This window comes from Argopecten irradians, chromosome 3 (assembly GCF_041381155.1).
Source record: "Argopecten irradians isolate NY chromosome 3, Ai_NY, whole genome shotgun sequence".
Taxonomy (NCBI): domain Eukaryota; kingdom Metazoa; phylum Mollusca; class Bivalvia; order Pectinida; family Pectinidae; genus Argopecten; species Argopecten irradians.
In genome coordinates this window covers 43,928,374-43,946,691 of record NC_091136.1, presented here as the reverse complement: position 1 = coordinate 43,946,691, position 18,318 = coordinate 43,928,374, and the positions used below count along the sequence as shown (strand labels likewise).

At 39.6% G+C, this 18,318-nt stretch overlaps 1 long non-coding RNA gene across 1 annotated transcript in view; it reads right to left on the bottom strand.

Moving 5' to 3' along the window:
- The window catches only part of LOC138318715 (uncharacterized), a 40,940-nt gene extending 22,840 nt beyond the window's left edge, over positions 1-18,100 (bottom strand). The window contains exon 1 of the long non-coding RNA XR_011207912.1: positions 18,015-18,100. This is a non-coding gene — a long non-coding RNA (uncharacterized lncRNA). The remainder of the gene's footprint in view (positions 1-18,014) is intronic.
- Between the last annotated feature and the right edge of the window lie 218 nt (positions 18,101-18,318).

Here is an 18,318-nt window from a genome sequence, read left to right as displayed (position 1 = left end):
AATCTATCGAATCTCTTCTCTCAGATTGGTCTTTCAGAAACCTGTCTATTATTGGGGGAGTGACTGTTATCAAAACTTTAGCATTTCCCATTATTGTACAAATATTAACTGCAATTCCTAGTCCACATTTTAAGATCCTAAAGAAATTTCAGGTATTATTTTTTAATTTTATGGAATAGTAAAGTTGACAAGCTTAAGCGAAATCTTTTAATTGGTGATATATGACGGAGGTCTAAAAGTTCCGGATATTTTTTCTTACAGCAAATCTTTAAAACTTATCTGGATAAAAAAATGCTTAGACACAAATAATTACGCAGATTGGAAAAAATTGTTAATTGATGACATTGAGCATTTTGGAGGAAATAGAATATGGAGCTTAATAAAATGTGGTCTAGATGAAGTTATAAAAAGGCACAATTTTGGAAAATTTTGGAGCAAAATTTTGTCTATTTGGGGAAATCTCTACGACATCCCCCCAGCAGCCCCAGAAGTTGTTCTCTCCCAGCCTCTATGGTTCAATAAAGAAATGAAAGTTAATAGAAAAACAATATTTTCAAAAATATTATGCAATGAAGGCGTTTTCTATATTAACGACATAATAGACGAAAACGGAAATATTATGTCTTTTAATAATCTTGTTCAGAAATATCATGTAAATATCAATTTTATGTGTTATAATAGTATTATTAGCGCAATACCTAGAGACTGGAAGAGAATGGTAAAGAACTATGGCAAAAATATTGAAAATGTTTTACATGATAATTTAAAACAGATCAGAATACTTGAAAACCCATGTAGATATTTCTATCGCAAAATATTATCCTCAGTGTTTGAATGGGATGTTGTTTTAGATGTTTCCCTTAGTAAAGATCAATGGGAAAGCATTCATGCTTTTCCATTTCAGGAGACAAAGGACTCAAAATTAATAGAATCTTCTTCACAAATTCTATGCTTTTAAAACGAAATATTTTAGAACATCAGGAATGTAGTTTTTGTAGTGGGGCATCTGAAACAATATTGCATCTTTTCTGGAATTGTCCACATAGCCAAGCACTCTGGACAGGTCTAATAAATTCTGTTAATCTTAAATATAATGTTGTATTAGAAAGAAATCCTGTTATTTTCCTATTTGGTCTGGTAGAAAACATTCAATTGACAGGTCTAAATGTATGCATATTATTGGTTAAAAAATATATATCTTTAATGCGACAATATGATAATATTCCAAATTGGGAAATATGTAAGACATTCATTAGAAATTACAGAGCCATTGATATTCGACCTATATGCTTACTCCAAACGCAGCAAACAAGAACCGACAGAAATGGGAAAGTATCAAGCTTATTTTAGAATGAAATATTATTATAACTTTATTAACATATATTGTATCTGTGATACATATTTTTCATGGAGAGCATTTAGAAAATTGTAACTTTTATATGTAATTGATGCAATAAAAAATATTCAAAAGAAAAAAAACTTTTAGAAACATTTTAGTTTTCTTCTATTCTATTTTTCCCTTTCGTGGTGTAACAAGTTCCATCCCACGTCGTGTCGATGCAAGTCATTCTGTTTCACTCCCCGTTCATGTCTCACATCGATCTGTTTAACGCCTTTGGCCGTGTATTACGCGGTTTTGTTTCCCTTTTGTCGTTCTGTTTTATTTATTTGTCATGACGTACGCCGTTCTGTTATTTGTCATGACGTACGACGTTTTGTTTTACTTATTTGTCATGACGTACGCCGTTCTGTTTTACTTCTTTGTCATGACGTAAGCCGTTCTGTTATTTGTCGTGACGTACGACGTTCTGTTTTACTTATTTGTCGTGACGTACGCCGTTCTGTTTTACTTATTTGTCGTGACGTACGCCGTTCTGTTTTACTTATTTGTCCTGACGTACGACGTTCTGTTTTACTTATTTGTTATGACGTACGACGTTCTGTTTTACTTATTTGTCGTTACGTACGCCGTTCTGTTTTACTTATTTGTCCTAACGTACGACGTTCTGTTTTACTTATTTGTTATGACGTACGACGTTCGGTTTTACTTATTTGTCGTGACGTACGACGTTCTGTTTTACTTATTTGTCATGACGTACGATGTTCTGTTTTACTTATTTGTCGTTACGTACGACGTTCTGATTTACTTATTTGTTATGACGTACGACGTTCTGTTTTACTTATTTGTCATGACGTACGACGTTCTGTTATTTGTCGTGACGTACGACGTTCCGTTTTACTAATTTGTCGTGACGTACGCCGTTCTGTTTTACTTATTTGTCGTGACGTACGACGTTCTGTTTTACTTATTTGTCATGACGTACGACGTTCTGTTATTTGTCGTGACGTACGACGTTCTGTTATTTGTCGTGACGTACGACATTCTGTTATTTGTCGTGACGTACGACGTTCTGTTATTTGTCGTGACGTACGCCGTTCTGTTATTTGTCGTGACGCACGCCTTCTTTACACGCTTTGGACGTGTATTACGCCTTACGCACGCCATTTTGTTTAACGCTTTCGACGTTTTATGTCGTTCTTTTTTTCTCTCTGGTTGTGCTGTACGCCATTCTGTTCCACGCTTTGGACATGGATTATTCTGTTGTTTTTCCAGGAAGCTGTTTTTTTGTTTTTTTGTTGGTTTTTTTTTGTATCAGCTGTTTCTACTCTACTTTGTCGTACTATTGACTGTTACTTAGTACGTTCTATTTGTTTTCCTGCTACCTTTTTGTCCATCTTACAAATATATCTATCCGCTTTCTTGTTATTTATTCTCCTAGTCGCATTCTGTACAATTCCTTTTGTCTTTAAATTAACTGTCACGATATCTTATTCTGGATTTTCCTCCTCACGACACCTTGTCTAATACCTACCTTCTGTTTCACAATCTCATCGTTTTTCTATGGATATTTTTTTCGACCGCATCCATTTAAATATTGCCAAATCTCTCCCAATAAGCATATTCTGAAACTGGTACTGTGTATGTGAGGGTACTGTGTATGAGTGAGTACTGTGTGTGGGTACAGTATATGTGTGGGTGCAGTGTATGAGTGGGTACTATGTATGTGTGGGTAATGTGTATTTGGATACTGTGTATTTGGGTACTGTGTATGAGTGGGTACTGTGTATGTGTGGTATATTGTGTGATTACTGTGTGTGGGTAATATTTGTCGGAAAGGAAAATCGGAGGATGGAGGGGCGTTAAAATTGAGGTAAGGTGCAGACATCTGACTATTATATTAGGCATAATTGTTTGGCAATTGTCTTAGTTTTGTATGGAATCGGGAAACATAGACCAGTTCATACTCCACATGCGATTCAACTCAAACAATGAAACCGAGACCAGTGTTCTTTATATATATACCTGGTATATATACCTGGTAGAACGAGAATGAATTATATAGCATCGAGAATCAATCTCATCGTTTTCCTATGGATATTTTCTTCGACCGCATCCATTTAAATATTGCCAAATCTCTCCCAATAAGCATATTCTGAAACTGACATCGGTCGAATCGAGTGTTTCTGTGATGCCGGATTGAGCTGGATTTGACATTGAACGATTGGAGTAATCTGGTCTCAGTGAGAAAAAGAACTTCTCACAGTAGGATTGTAATCATAATGACTCCTGCCACGGGTTAATTCTGGAGATTCTCGGCTCGCGCGGGCAAGGACGGAGGACGCCGTAGACTGCAGGCATGCGTTGAACCGCTCTCGACGCCATAACAGTTATGGCAGTGTATATATTTTTCAAAACAAATCACTAGCCAGGGAATTTCTGTAAGACTAGCACTGATGACTGAATGGTTAAATCATAGGTCTATCCCCACTGTGACGGTACTAACTAAAGAGACTTTGACATGGCCGGGACAATTTGACCTACTTATGGGTGATGACGTATACAAACAAACATGACGGCTGCGGTGCGTGCATGCGTGCATGCGTGCGCTGACATCTGGAGCGGCACGGTTATTTCGGCGTGTCAATCGAAAGGCTGCCGGTATTAATTGGTGACAGGTCAGAACTAATGGCATGTTTATTTTATTTAAAAAACGTTTCCTTCTTACTTAGTTTTTGTCAATTCCATGTCTGGTTTCATTTACAAATAAAAACCATGATAGCCAAATCCAAAGTTTTTGATACTTTCAATTGAGCTCGGGTTCCCCTTATCCATACATATGCAATCCGTTTCGGTGAATAGACTGACTGCTATGGAGTTGGTACAGTGTTTATAAAGGAGAGAACTCGACATCTGTAAATATTTTAATATCTAAAAAATCAATATGAAACGGGAAAGATTCAGTATTTCACATTTAAATCGTTGTATTTCAAATAATTATACAACCCATGAAATACGTGTATATACTCAGTTATAACCCGTTCATTTTAGAGATATGTACATGCCCGATATCTTATAAGACAACTGAAATCTACATTTTCAAATTCACCGAGTTCTACGGGCATGTTTTTGATAGTGGCGGATTTTCCAACGCCAGTTTTCTCGAGAATGGAAAAACAACGAAGGTCTTTTTTCTGATAACAGCTTAATAAACAACATATCGGCCGATCATACGAAGATAATTTCTTTCTCAAAAGGACATCGTACGACTTTGCAACACGATATCTTGTGAAAATTATCATCATTGGATTTGAACCACGTGATAACGTAACAGACAAGTTTGGATGAATCACGTGCGGGACAGACACGCGCAGGATGAGTCAAGTCGTCTGTTTGCGTATCCCGATCGGACACTGGGCGTACTCGGCCGGCTATACAAATCTTGGAACAAGGCGTTCGTCAAGACAGATGTGTCGACCGATTAAAAAACCAGGACATATGTGATGCCAGGAACCCCTTGGTAATGTCATTTCAGTTTAGGAAATTCAAATTGCGCCAATAGCATGAATCTCTCATAGACGTCATATTGACTCACGCCGTCCTTGATTGAACGTTGAACACGTGAACCGCACGCGCGTTTCGCAGACCAGCCGGTCGGCGCTGACCAGACATGAAGGGGCCCTATAACAAAAAGTCCCGACAGACAGATGATTAACTTTATCCAATATCTGAATATTAATTTTATATTTGCAATTTTGAATTGTGTATGATGAACGCATTGCCTCGGGTATGAAATCAGTATTGGTTTTGTATTTTCCAACATCTTCGTCAATACCCAATAATAATATTATAACCCAGATATGATGAAGATGTGCCAGTTTTGTTTGTGTTCTTCTTTTTTTTCATTCGAAATTAGCCGTTAGATAACAAGAGGATGCAGACATTTGTTGAATTTGAAGATAAGGGCTGTTTTGGTTAGGTTTATCCGGAGAAATATGCAGTCCTATCCTAGGGATATTTCGCCGGACATCCTTTCTCGCGCTTCGTCATTTCAATAATGACTGACCCGACTTTAGACCTTTTTAATGACCGGTCTCGATGTCCGAAATTATAGACTGGACACTGCACAATGACAACATAATGATTGGAAGGTAAACAATCTGACTCAGACCACCTCCGGTCAGTGTAGGGCGCTGGTCAGTCATGGTCAGTGGGCGGAGGAGATGAGGTAATGGGAACTCCGTCCCTGGTGTGGTCAGTTGTGTCCTTACATTACGGGATATGATGATTAGCCCGACCAGACAAAAGATGGACACTATACATCATCCTTGTTATCATCGAAACTATACCAGCCCTCGGCAATCGTATAATGACTGGCGTCTCCAGCATGATATGTCAATATGAATGCGAGAGGAATTTTTATTAGGGAAATCAACGCCGTCAACATGTTTTTGAGAAAATACGACTTGAAACACCGGTACCCATACCCGCAGGGCCAACAACTCAGGTCAAAAAGGCAACAGAGTTTTTAAAAGTAAATAAGCGAGCGATTATTTCAAACAACCCAAATTTTAACGCTATGATTTTTATTAAAGTTTGGAATCCGTTTGATGAGTCAGTAGATTCAAAGTCAATAAAGAACTTCAACTTTTTATCATACTGTCTTGTAAAGTTAGATAATGTCGATTTCATTAGTTACAACAGCCTGCAGTATCCAAGCACTAGCGTGTAACAATGTCGGATAAGCCCGTCAAAACACGGAGCTTTGACGGAATTGGCCAGTAACTTTGACAAAACTGGTCGAGATTTCGCAACTGAAAGAAATGACGTTGTCTAAAAAAAACGATTTCAACATTACCAGTCTTTGACGAGCATATTTTGTTCGATGTTTAAAGACGCCGCTGTTTTTTTCTCAGTCGTACCATTAGTTTTGGGCTGCTGTCCAATCACTCGGCAGTAACTGTCACTCATTTTAGATATTTCTGGCATTCATAAACGTTTAAGTGATATAGCCATCAATAACACGATCGAGTTAGATGATAGAACGTGTCTCACGTTGCCTTGTGTTCTCGTCTTTGTTTATGTTCAGACTCGTTTCTTTTACAAAATTAAGGCGAAAGTAATAATCCAATTCTGAAAAATATTGCAAAACTATTTAACCAAACTTTCGGAAATGTACATGTGTTGTTTTGTCCTGTGTTGCTTTTCTACCTAACTTCCCATGTTCTGTTTTTTGTCTTGTCCTGTTTGTGTCTGTCCAACTAATGGGTGTTTTCGTCTTTTGTTGTTTGTGACGGTGAGTTTTTATGTTTATGTTTTCTCGATTTATTTTGTTTGTCTGTCCAACTATTACGTATCTCCGTCGTGTCGATGTGTTTGTCGCCTAGCTATTTTATGTTTTGTCATCGTGTGTTGTTTGTCTAACTGTTGTATGTTTTCCCCGTCGTGTGTTGTTTGTCTGTCTAACTGTTGTATATATGTTTTGTCATCGTGTGTTGTTTGTCTAATTGACGATGTTTTCCCGTCGTGTGTTGTTTGTCTGTCTAACTGTTGTATGTTTTCCCGTCGTGTGTTGTTTGTCTGTCTAACTGTTGTATGTTTTCCCGTCGTGTGTTGTTTGTCTGTCTAACTGTTGTATGTTTTCCCGTCGTGTGTTGTTTGTCTAACGTCGTGTGTTGTTTGTCTGTCTAACTGTTGTATGTTTTCCCGTCGTGTGTTGTTTGTCTGTCTAACTGTTGTATGTTTTCCCGTCGTGTGTTGTTTGTCTGTCTAACTGTTGTATGTTTTCCCGTCGTGTGTTGTTTGTCTGTCTAACTGTTGTATGTTTTCCCGTCGTGTGTTGTTTGTCTGTCTTGTTGTATGTTTTCCCGTCGTGTGTGTTGTTTGTCTGTCTAACTGTTGTATGTTTTCCCGTCGTGTGTGTTGTTTGTCTAACTGTTGTATGTTTTCCCGTCGTGTGTTGTTTGTCTGTCTAACTGTTGTATGTTTTTCCCGTCGTGTGTTGTTTGTCTGTCTGTCTAACTGTTGTATGTTTTCCCGTCGTGTGTTGTTTGTCTGTCTAACTGTTGTATGTTTTCCCGTCGTGTGTTGTTTGTCTGTCTAACTGTTGTATGTTTTCCCGTCGTGTGTTGTTTGTCTGTCTAACTGTTGTATGTTTTTCCCGTCGTGTGTTGTTTGTCTGTCTAACTGTTGTATGTTTTCCCGTCGTGTGTTGTTTGTCTGTCTAACTGTTGTATGTATGTTTTCCCGTCGTGTGTTTGTTTGTCTGTCTAACTGTTGTATGTTTTCCCGTCGTGTGTTGTTTGTCTGTCCTAACTGTTGTATGTTTTCCCGTCGTGTGTTGTTTGTCTGTCTAACTGTTGTATGTTTTCCCGTCGTGTGTTGTTTGTCTGTCTAACTGTTGTATGTTTTCCCGTCGTGTGTTGTTTGTCTGTCTAACTGTTGTATGTTTTCCCGTCGTGTGTTGTTTGTCTGTCTAACTGTTGTATGTTTTGCCGTCGTGTGTTGTTTGTCTGTCTAACTGTTGTATGTTTTCCGTCGTGTGTGTTGTTTGTCTGTCTAACTGTTGTATGTTTTCCGTCGTGTGTTGTTTGTCTGTTATGTTGTATGTTTTCCCGTCGTGTTTGTTTGTCTGTCTAATTTGTATGTTTTCCCGTCGTGTGTTGTTTGTCTGTCTAACTGTTGTATGTTTTCCCGTCGCGTGTTGTTTGTTTGTCTAACTGTTGTATGTTTTCCCGTCGTGTGTTGTTTGTCTGTCTAACTGTTGTATATATGTTTTGTCATCGTGTGTTGTTTGTCTAACTGACGATGTTTTCCCATCGTTTGCTGTTTGTCTGTCTATATATTGTATGTTTTCCGTCGTGTGTTGTTTGTCTATTTTTTGTATGTTTTGTCGTCGTGTGTTGTTTGTCTGTCTAACTGTTGTATGTTTTGCCGTCGTGTGTTGTTTGTCTGTCTAACTGTTGTATGTTTTGCCGTCGTGTGTTGTTTGTCTGTCTAACTGTTGTATGTTTTGCCGTCGTGTGTTGTTTGTCTGTCTAACTGTTGTATGTTTTGCCGTCGTGTGTTGTTTGTCTGTCTTACTGTTGTATGTTTTCGTCGTGTGTTGTTTGTCTTTATTGTATGTTTTGCCGTCGTGTGTTGTTTGTCTGTCTAACTGTTGTATGTTTTCCCGTCGTGTGTTGTTTGTCTGTCTAACTGTTGTATGTTTTCCCGTCGTGTGTTGTTTGTCTTTTAGTTGTATGTTTTCCCGTCGTGTGTTGTTTGTCTGTCTAACTGTTGTATGTTTTCCCGTCGTGTGTTGTTTGTCTATTGATTTGTTTGTTTTCCCGTCGTGTGTTGTTTGTCTGTCTAACTTTGTATGTTTTCCCGTCGTGAGTTGTTTGTCTGTCTGACTGTTGTTTGTTTTCCCGTCGTGTGTTGTTTGTCTGTCTAACTGTTGTATGTTTTCCCGTCGTGTGTTGTTTGTCTGTCTAACTGTTGTATGTTTTCCCGTCGTGTGTTGTTTGTCTGTCTAACTGTTGTATGTTTTCCCGTCGTGTGTTGTTTGTCTGTCTAACTGTTGTATGTTTTCCCGTCGTGTGTTGTTTGTCTGTCTAACTGTTGTATGTTTTCCCGTCGTGTGTTGTTTGTCTGTCTAACTGTTGTATGTTTTCCCGTCGTGTGTTGTTTGTCTGTCTAACTGTTGTATGTTTTCCCGTCGTGTGTTGTTTGTCTGTCTAACTGTTGTATGTTTTCCCGTCGTGTGTTGTTTGTCTGTCTAACTGTTGTATGTTTTCCCGTCGTGAGTTGTTTGTCTGTCTAACTGTTGTATGTTTTCCCGTCGTGTGTTGTTTGTCTGTCTAACTGTTGTATGTTTTCCCGTCGTGAGTTGTTTGTCTGTCTGACTGTTGTTTGTTTTCCCGTCGTGTGTCTAACTGTTGCTTGTGTTTTTATGTTTCGGCCTGACTATCAACTGTGATGTCCTTCTGGAAACAGCAGAAATGGGTGCATGTTTTCACTTTGGTCATCTTTAGCACGATGTCGGCGGTCAGTGGCCGGAGAGCGCTGTCCACAGCACGTTATTACCTTACCATGCGGGTCTAATTACGACTAATGAAGATATGCCCAAACATCCGGGATTTCTTCTGAACACTTGACCGTTTAACTTATGGTAAAGATCTTAAACATATACAAAAACATGAACGACCAATGGAAAACTCTGTCATAAACCGGTAACTAAATTGTTTCCGAATGTTTATTTTTTCTGTGCTGCCACATTGCTGGTCGCAGCAGGAGACCGAGTCCAGCCTCAGTATCTGAAGACCGCCGTGTTAACCTGCCTGGCTCTGTGCTGATAGCACCGCTGCCGGCTGTTGATGGTGCTGGAAATGGTTTGAGTGTCCACTCATTGTCCGTTCAGACGACAGTGGTCATTATCGACACGATGATATGGATATTAGCCCATAAAAACGTATTAACAAAGTCTCTGCTGGACATGCGGCTTGCCGCAGACAGCTGATTGTGGTCAAACATGAACCACGCCTCCTTCCTAATGACCAAACACGGACATTGTCCGTCGTCGTGTAATGGCCGGAGCGGACACCTGTAGGTCGCGCCAATTTCATTTACATTGACGACCTGTCATAATACGGTCTAATGTGACTTTCTGTTTTATATTGTAGAAAATAAACGTAACGGGAAGTTGGAACCAGGCGAATGGTAATTAGGGAAATGTGAAAACGAGGCATTATTAGGAAATAAGTGGGAACGAGGGTGGCAAGGTGTGATTCGCAACACATGATTGTTTTTGTCATCCACGTAGGTATTAATGGATGCTGGGCGCGTTCTATATTGATGTGAGAATGCATAATAACACTCGAACGCACCGCAATAATGACAAACCCATTAATAACAGAGTACATTGGTAACGAGCAATCATTATATTTAGCCTAGCTGTCGTTACATCAAATCGTAACTGAATCTGCATGGCGTGACGTCATGTTTGGTGAAACACTGTGACGTAACATCCGCCCTCCTATCACGACTGCAACGCTTCATTGAGGAAGAAGACAGGTGCAATAATCATACACTATAACATATCCCCTAATTTACAATGGCGTGCCACTTCCATCCTTCTCGCTGGTGCATGACTCCGTGATATTGTCACAGATTTCCCCTGTAATCTCTTACCGTTATCTAACGACATTTTTACCACCAGAATCAAAACGTGTGCAGGTAAAATCTCTCTTTGAAAAAGTATTTGAACTTAAAATTTAGCGATAAAGCAGGATTAATTCTCTACAGTTTATGTGCAGGTGCCAACAAACAAATGACAACATAGACAAATTAAAATTACGTCTTCAAATAACATCCCTCAGTTTGATTGTTCAGCTGTTTTTCTTCACCCTTATTAAGGAAAAGTGACAGATTTGTACATCCTTTACCTAATTAGTCACACTTTGGATAAGGTATATATGATTATTTTATTTATCACACAGACGTCATTTTCAGGATCGATTTGAAATACAGATTCAAATTTGTCTTTGTAAAACATCTACAACTAGGTCGTCATAGAGATCACCGATGTTATACCATAATGAATTTAATCAAACATCGTAATTTATAGACACAGAAAGACACACACTCGTACATGAGTACTTGTACAACTAAACTTGGCTGTGTCGAGTTCTGAATGCATAAATTTTCTGCTGAAGTGGTAACAATAGAAATATAATGGGTTCGTTCTTTGCATAGCTTTATATCATGCCGACAATTAAAGTTAGTTAGATAGAACATAAAATATGTGGCGAATACCCTTAGTTATATTGAATACCTTGGATATAATGAATGTTTCGAAGATTTTCCATGAACATATAAGCTTCCTAGATAACGAGTTTAGAATTTATGAAGGCGGTTATAGTTAAAGAAACGATTGTCATATTCAAACTGCTTAAACTTTCTCTAAAGATTTGTTTCAAAATATAAGCTATCACTTTTTATTTTGTGTTGATGGTATCGACATTTTTTAGTATACGTTTTGTTGTGTATACAAGCTCTATTTTTGCAATAGCTAATATTATTAATGGAGTAACAGAGAGAGTCGTTAAGGTGATTGGTGGGGATAGTTTATGGGCTGGTTGTCCATACACTCTTGGCATTTGTGTAGTTCTCGGTAAGTTATAGCACAAACCAGCAAATGGATTTAACTCAACGAGGAACATTTCTTACTCTCTTAAAATGGCGGCACTCTCCAATCAAAAAGCGCACGCGACCAACGTCCAGTTCATGTGCTTAACTCGGCAGGGAGTGACAGCGATTGGTATTTATTGGCTCGAGTGGACAGCCTTGGCGTGACGGCCGGCGTGTAGGGTACACAGACAGAAGAAAGTTTACAAATATTTATGCCTGCTCTGGTCAAGTATTGCCATACTGAATGGTTGATGAGGAGGTCTGGAACTTTACAGACTAAGTATCCCCCCAAATGTAAAACACAGCTGTTTAACCTGATGGACTGGCCCGATAAACTTTTAGTTGTTGTGTTTTGTCATGGATTGCGGAAATGTTTATCGACCAAAACAACTTTCGCATTTAATATGAAAATAAACGTCCAATTTAACGAGAGACATTGGAATGATTTGAAATTATTTAGAGTTCATATGGTTAATTTTATTACATGGATCCATAGGGAGGTCTCAATGCTAGAATGATGAATTTGATTTTTAATGCAAACCTGACGACTATAAAGCATGTATCTGTGCTTTCTGATTTCAGTCCAATCAAACACAACAGAACAATAACATTGTATGTGAAAATCATGAAAAACTTATAATAAAAATCAACATAAACGTTCTTCTCTCCGTAATTAGCTGTTGATGCAATAAAAGCCAAAGCAACACTTTGCTGTTTTTTCATTGAATTTATTACCAAGCCTTGTGGTATTCTGATGGATCCATTTTAAATCGTTACCATGACAATAAAAATGGATGGGTTCTCTCTCGTTCCCCACCCCCTTTAGGTCTTGTGTAGATTAACGTAAACAATCCGGGGATGGATAAATATCCCTACCATATGTTGCAACCCTTTATTTGGCACATGACTCGTATTCGTATCTAGCCAACTAAACCCATTTGTGAAACGTGAAAAACATCCAAGGGACCCGTTAGAGAAAACTGAAGAATGAAGTTAATTAGCCTTCGACTTAATTGAAATTTCAGAGCTTTAAAAACCATAGCAATGTGTCTGTGAACGTTACGTGTGAAACAGGAGGCCCCAGACGGCTTGTATTTGTCGACATGTTTTTGTCAGGCGCGTTTGGATGGGGCCGGTCCCCAAGTCGTTTGGAAATCTTTCACAGCCGCGCCATTTCTGCCCTTCCTTCCAACCTCTGGGGCCCAAATTGAGTGATGCCTACTTCACGCTCTTTCAATTGGCGACGTCATACTGGTCACTAATTAGATTGTCTCGTTATTAATGAGGTACAAGTTCAAACTCGAGACGAATTTGTTAATGGACAATTAAAATGGTGTAATGACGATACGACGAGGAGAAAAGAGGCGTGTTCGATTGACCATAAAGGTGCCACATCGATCACTGCAAGACTGGCGCTACACGGGCGTAATCGGCACGTGTCAAAATCAAAACAGTCTTTGATCACCAAACCAAATCTATTCGTTACGCTCATCAATTTACTTTTTTGAAAACAAGTCGGCAGCAGCAACAGCTCCCTGCCACAACACACTGTTGCGACATTCTCGTAACTGCTGTATTTCCCGTTTCGTCTCGGCCTTCCAGCATGGTAATGATGAACATTTGAGGTACAAATTATGGTGTAATGGCGAATTACTTACACTTTGAGATAGGGGCGCAAAAACCTGCCGGGATCAAGATAGAGCGCACCTGTCCATCTGACGCTATTATTTCTTACTTAATTTGTTGGAGCTGTAAATTGGTGTAAACTTTACAAGCACGAGATAGTATCGTAGTCTGTAAGCGCGTGTGTATGCGTGTGATTTAAAGTGTAAGCCGTTTCTGTAATTAGGAACTTAACAGCACGCTCACTCCGGCGACAAACACATATGGGGTGCTCAAGGTTTTTTGATGCGTCCAGAAGGAGGTTTGTTTGATGGTTTATAAACGATGTGCGCGCGTGCCGCTGCTCGCGTGTAAAAGGGCCCGACCTCTTGGTTATGGGATCGGCACCGCCTAACATTCAACCCTAAAAACCCGGTGGGTCATTTTTAATAGCGGTCCCTCTTCTCGGGAGGGTTGTGAAAGCATGCACACTCGCACAGTAACGAAGCGTAGCTCCCTAGTCGGTACGGGGTGAACTCGATCGCACAGCATCTGGATTACGTTTTTTCCCGGCGGTATTATAAATGTATAGGGATGCAGGCAACACAAGCAACATTAAACCTCCCCCTTTCTCCACTAAAATAAGACGCGACTCTTAAAGTAAGGTACTGGGTCGTACGACAAAAGGACAGGCAGGCGTAATACGCTTGTTCATATAGTGTATCACACGCCAGTCAAAGGGGGCTGCTAATTGAAGCATATTCTCATTACCTTAGGTTTTGGCACATTTTCCTTAGAAAACATGAATTCTCACGGGTCTATATATAACTCGCTTACACGAGACAAGTAAAACCTGTAGTCACACTTTGCTAATACCAAGGTGTGTCCCGAACATCCCTAATTTTTATAGATGTATCTACCCGTGGACACGAGACTTCATTTCTTAAACTTTGGCGCATTTGTTTATATCATTATGATTCCCAACCCCAACATGCTAATTAATACATAAGCATGACCGTGTACTAAGGACCTGCTATAATATTACTCCTTCATCGCCATGATGGCCCAAGTTTGAGGAATTAACATTGAAACACAGTGTTTCTAGATACACCAGACAATGCTTAATTTGAAAACAAATATGAGAATGTCTATAAAGATCTGCGATGTTGCAGGTATCGCTTCTTCATTAAAACGTAGTTTCATTCGACATCCCCTCCTATCAATATTTCAGCTCCAGAAACTACAACAGTATTTGATACCACAACTGTTTACATTTGATATAATGTCCAATTTAACTCCTCACTGACAGGAGAAACAACAAAGAGCCTATCACAGGAGGGTTCAACACGCAAAAACACCCCAGTATCGACAATAACTTTAGACAAAGGCGCAATGAGAAATGTAATGATACATTTCATGAAAAAAGATACAAAGGGATGATGCGACCATTGTGATCAGTGTCACCCAAATCCTTGGAGACCTGCTCGCATTTCAAGCCTTGAACTGATCCTGACCCAATGATACTGATCAGAAATCGGACTTTTAATTACGGCAAATTGGAACAGCTACTCTTTATAAAGGTTATTGGTTAATGTTATGGTCTATGAATTTGAGCACGAACGCACACGTGCACCGCCCCTGGGCCTCATCCTCACCGTTACAAATCAATGTCAGTTTAAACATGCAATCTGCTTAATGAAAACCCTCTTTGTTACCTGGGAAACGGTTGACATCCTGAATGGTAGGGTATATTGAGTATGTACTTGTTCGGCAGCCATTGATGTGTGTACTTATATAGTAACACGGACCAATATAGTTTGTAAAGTACAAACAAACACAAACTAAGGGGTATTATTATTTACAATGTAGTATCGCGGTGTGTGTTACAGGACAGATGGACATTTTACACGCACTTGCTTCGTTTCGGAATATGAAGTTATTGCCATATAAAGACAAAATTATGTAACATTCCCAATAGATTGTGGAGTGTGTGGTTTCTACATATACGAAGGAAAAGCCAGATCAATAGTTACCACAGTATGCAGTTACTAAATGAATGGAACAAGAGTGTTGTAGCATAAAAATATACTAAAATGGTATATGGATCATCGGCATAAAGTACAATATATATATATAGGAAAGTAGGTTCGCAATGATAAACACGAGTGAGTGATCACTGTTACACAAACATACACGTCTCAATGAGACCATCTTCCTCCTATAGTCTCACTTGACACCAGCTCATTATTTGGTCAGAGAGCATTTGTCCCTGTGAGGAAAGCTCTGGGTTCTGTCACATGCCTAAAACACACCAACGTCTATAAAAGTAGTAGTTTCTGTTCCTGCTTAGCGCTCATCATAAAGGGAGTGGGACGACTGGTTCGCCCGCTGTTAGTATGTAAAATGTGACTATGCGAGCACGCGAGGTGTGCTGGTCGGCGCCTCTGGCAGCATGTTTCCCAAATCAAACCAAACACGTGATGATCAAATCATAATAATCACATTAACATTTTTAGACAAAATACAAGGATTTATACGACCAACAATAAATGATAACCAGACAAAATCAGACAAAGCTGACAAAGCGTATTGGCCCAACACATTGGCCCGCTGGTTGAAACACTATGTTGTCTATAAGTAAAAACAGTAGTAGTTTATGTTTAACATTCAGTACAAGAGGTGGATGGCGTCTGGTTTGCTCGTCGTCAGTGTTAATGTGACCGGGTAGGGGGTGTTACAGCCTGTTTCAGTGTTAATGTGACCGGGTAGGGTGTGTTACAGCCTATTTCAGTGTTAATGTGACCGGGTAGGTTGTGTTACAGCCTGTTTCAGTGTTAATGTGACTGGGAAGGGTGTGTTACAGCCTGTTTCAGTGTTAAAGACTGGGTAGGGTGTGTTACAGCCTGTTTCAGTGTTAATGTGACCGGGTAGGGTGTGTTACAGCCTGTTTCAGTGTTAATGTGACCGGGTAGGGTGTGTTACAGCAGATTTCAGTGTTAATGTGACCGGGTAGGGTGTGTTACAGCAGGTTTCAGTGTTAATGTGACCGGGTAGGGTGTGTTACAGCCTGTATCAGTGTTAATGTGACAGGGTGAGTTACAGCAGGTTTCAGTGTTAATGCGGGTGTGTGTTACAGCCTGTTTCAGTGTTAATGTGACCGGTAGGGTGACAGTGTTAATGTGACCGGGTAGGGTGTGTTACAGCAGGTTTCAGTGTTAATGTGACGGGTAGGGGTGTTACAGCAGTTTCAGTGTAATGTGACTGGGTAGGGTGTGTTACAGCGTTCAGTGTTAATGTGACAGGGTGTGTAATGTGACCGGGTAGGGTGTGTTACAGCGTATCAGTGTTAATGTGACCGGGTAGGGTGTGTTACAGCCTGTATCAGTGTTAATGTGACCGGGTAGGGGGTGTTACAGCCTGTAACAGTGTTAATGTGACTGGGTAGGGTGTGTTACAGCATGTGTCAGTGTTAATGTGACCAGGTAGGGTGTGTTACAGCCTGTATCAGTGTTAATGTGACCGGGTAGGGGATGTTACAGCCTGTTTCAGTGTTAATGTGACCAGGTAGGGTGTGTTACAGCCTGTATCAGTGTTAATGTGACCGGGTAGGGGGTGTTACAGCCTGTTTCAGTGTTAATGTGACCAGGTAGGGTGTGTTACAGCCTGTTTCAGTGAGATAACAGTATAAAACGAACAAGAGTTCACACTATTTCTTTGATAAAAAGAGACACAATATAAGCACACCACAGTCCCCCAAAACACAAGCGAACGCAACCCGCAATACATTGCATACCTAGGAGACTGGCCTAAAATGAAGCTTTCATAGGACATTAGCTTTCATAGGACCTTATGTATAACCTACCAAGCAACCATTCTGAATTACCCCCATCGACACACCATATTTGCCAAGCAGCCAATCTCAATATAACCCCATCGTCATAGCATTTGGGGTTAGCAACCAAACTGAGTAACCCACGTCGACATGGCATAGCGTCATCAACAGAAGTGAAATATTACAACATACTGATTAAGCACCAAACTACAAAACTCACCGACCCAGCTTATTTGCTCAAAACCAATCTAAACATACCGGTTGACACTGCATAACCCACTAGCGTAACCGAATTATACCATCGACAAAGTATTTTGGCCGTTGAACTTATATAAAAACAAGCCCTCAAAGACACAGGTGACAGTACATCGCTTTAATGACACAATATGTTGTCCCTATTGTATAAACCAGCTCAACAACTACTATAAGGAAACGCACTAACTACACGACACATTGACTGGCAATGGTTTACCATCCAAGGAGGAGAAAAAGTGCATAGGATGCCCGCTCACCACACAAGATGAGATAAATTTCTAACGACACAGCATTTTGGTTGACCATGCAAAGTAATTCATATTTCCTTTGACAGAGAATATTGGCTCACCACCCAAGACACCCGGGGTGAAACAAAAATTAACCCACCATCTGTAAAGTTCTTGCACCCAAACCAAGCTGAGACAAACTTCGTACTGCACTGGTGTGATCTCAACATAAAAAAACCAGATGAAGTCCAAACTACACACCATATTGGAACACCATACAAATATGGATAGAAATAACAAGACAATCCAAACCGAGGTATATATATAACTTCTAATCTGACGGTAATAAAATGGTCAAACAAAAATAGCCAGTCCCAACTGAGGGACATCCTGAAATACATGACATGGAGTAACGACTTTACTATAACACAAATATGCAACCATTGGTTCATTGATGTAGACAACTACGCAGTCATGCTCGCCCAGAGTTCAAATGTAAACAATGGATAAATATAACATTATACATTGGTCAATAGATAGATAGAATATCTAAGTGTTCTCCACACTACATTTGTGAATTTTTACTTACCTTACAATGCTATTCCAGACGTGAAAAGGACGTGCATCCTAATACCTGGCTTATTGTATATACATGTTATATATAGAATAGTGTGCGTTACATCAGCAGAAAAGTTCTAAACTTAGACCTGACGAAGTGATAGCTATACGGAAACCTGTAGTTACCTGGGAATCAGAACAGGTGATACCACCCACGTTTTGTATTTTGTATTAACGACCTGCTATAAAATCGCCAAACCAACATCATTGGGTTATATCATATTCACGATGTAGATAATAAACGATTAAGTAGACTATTGATTATTAGAAATAAA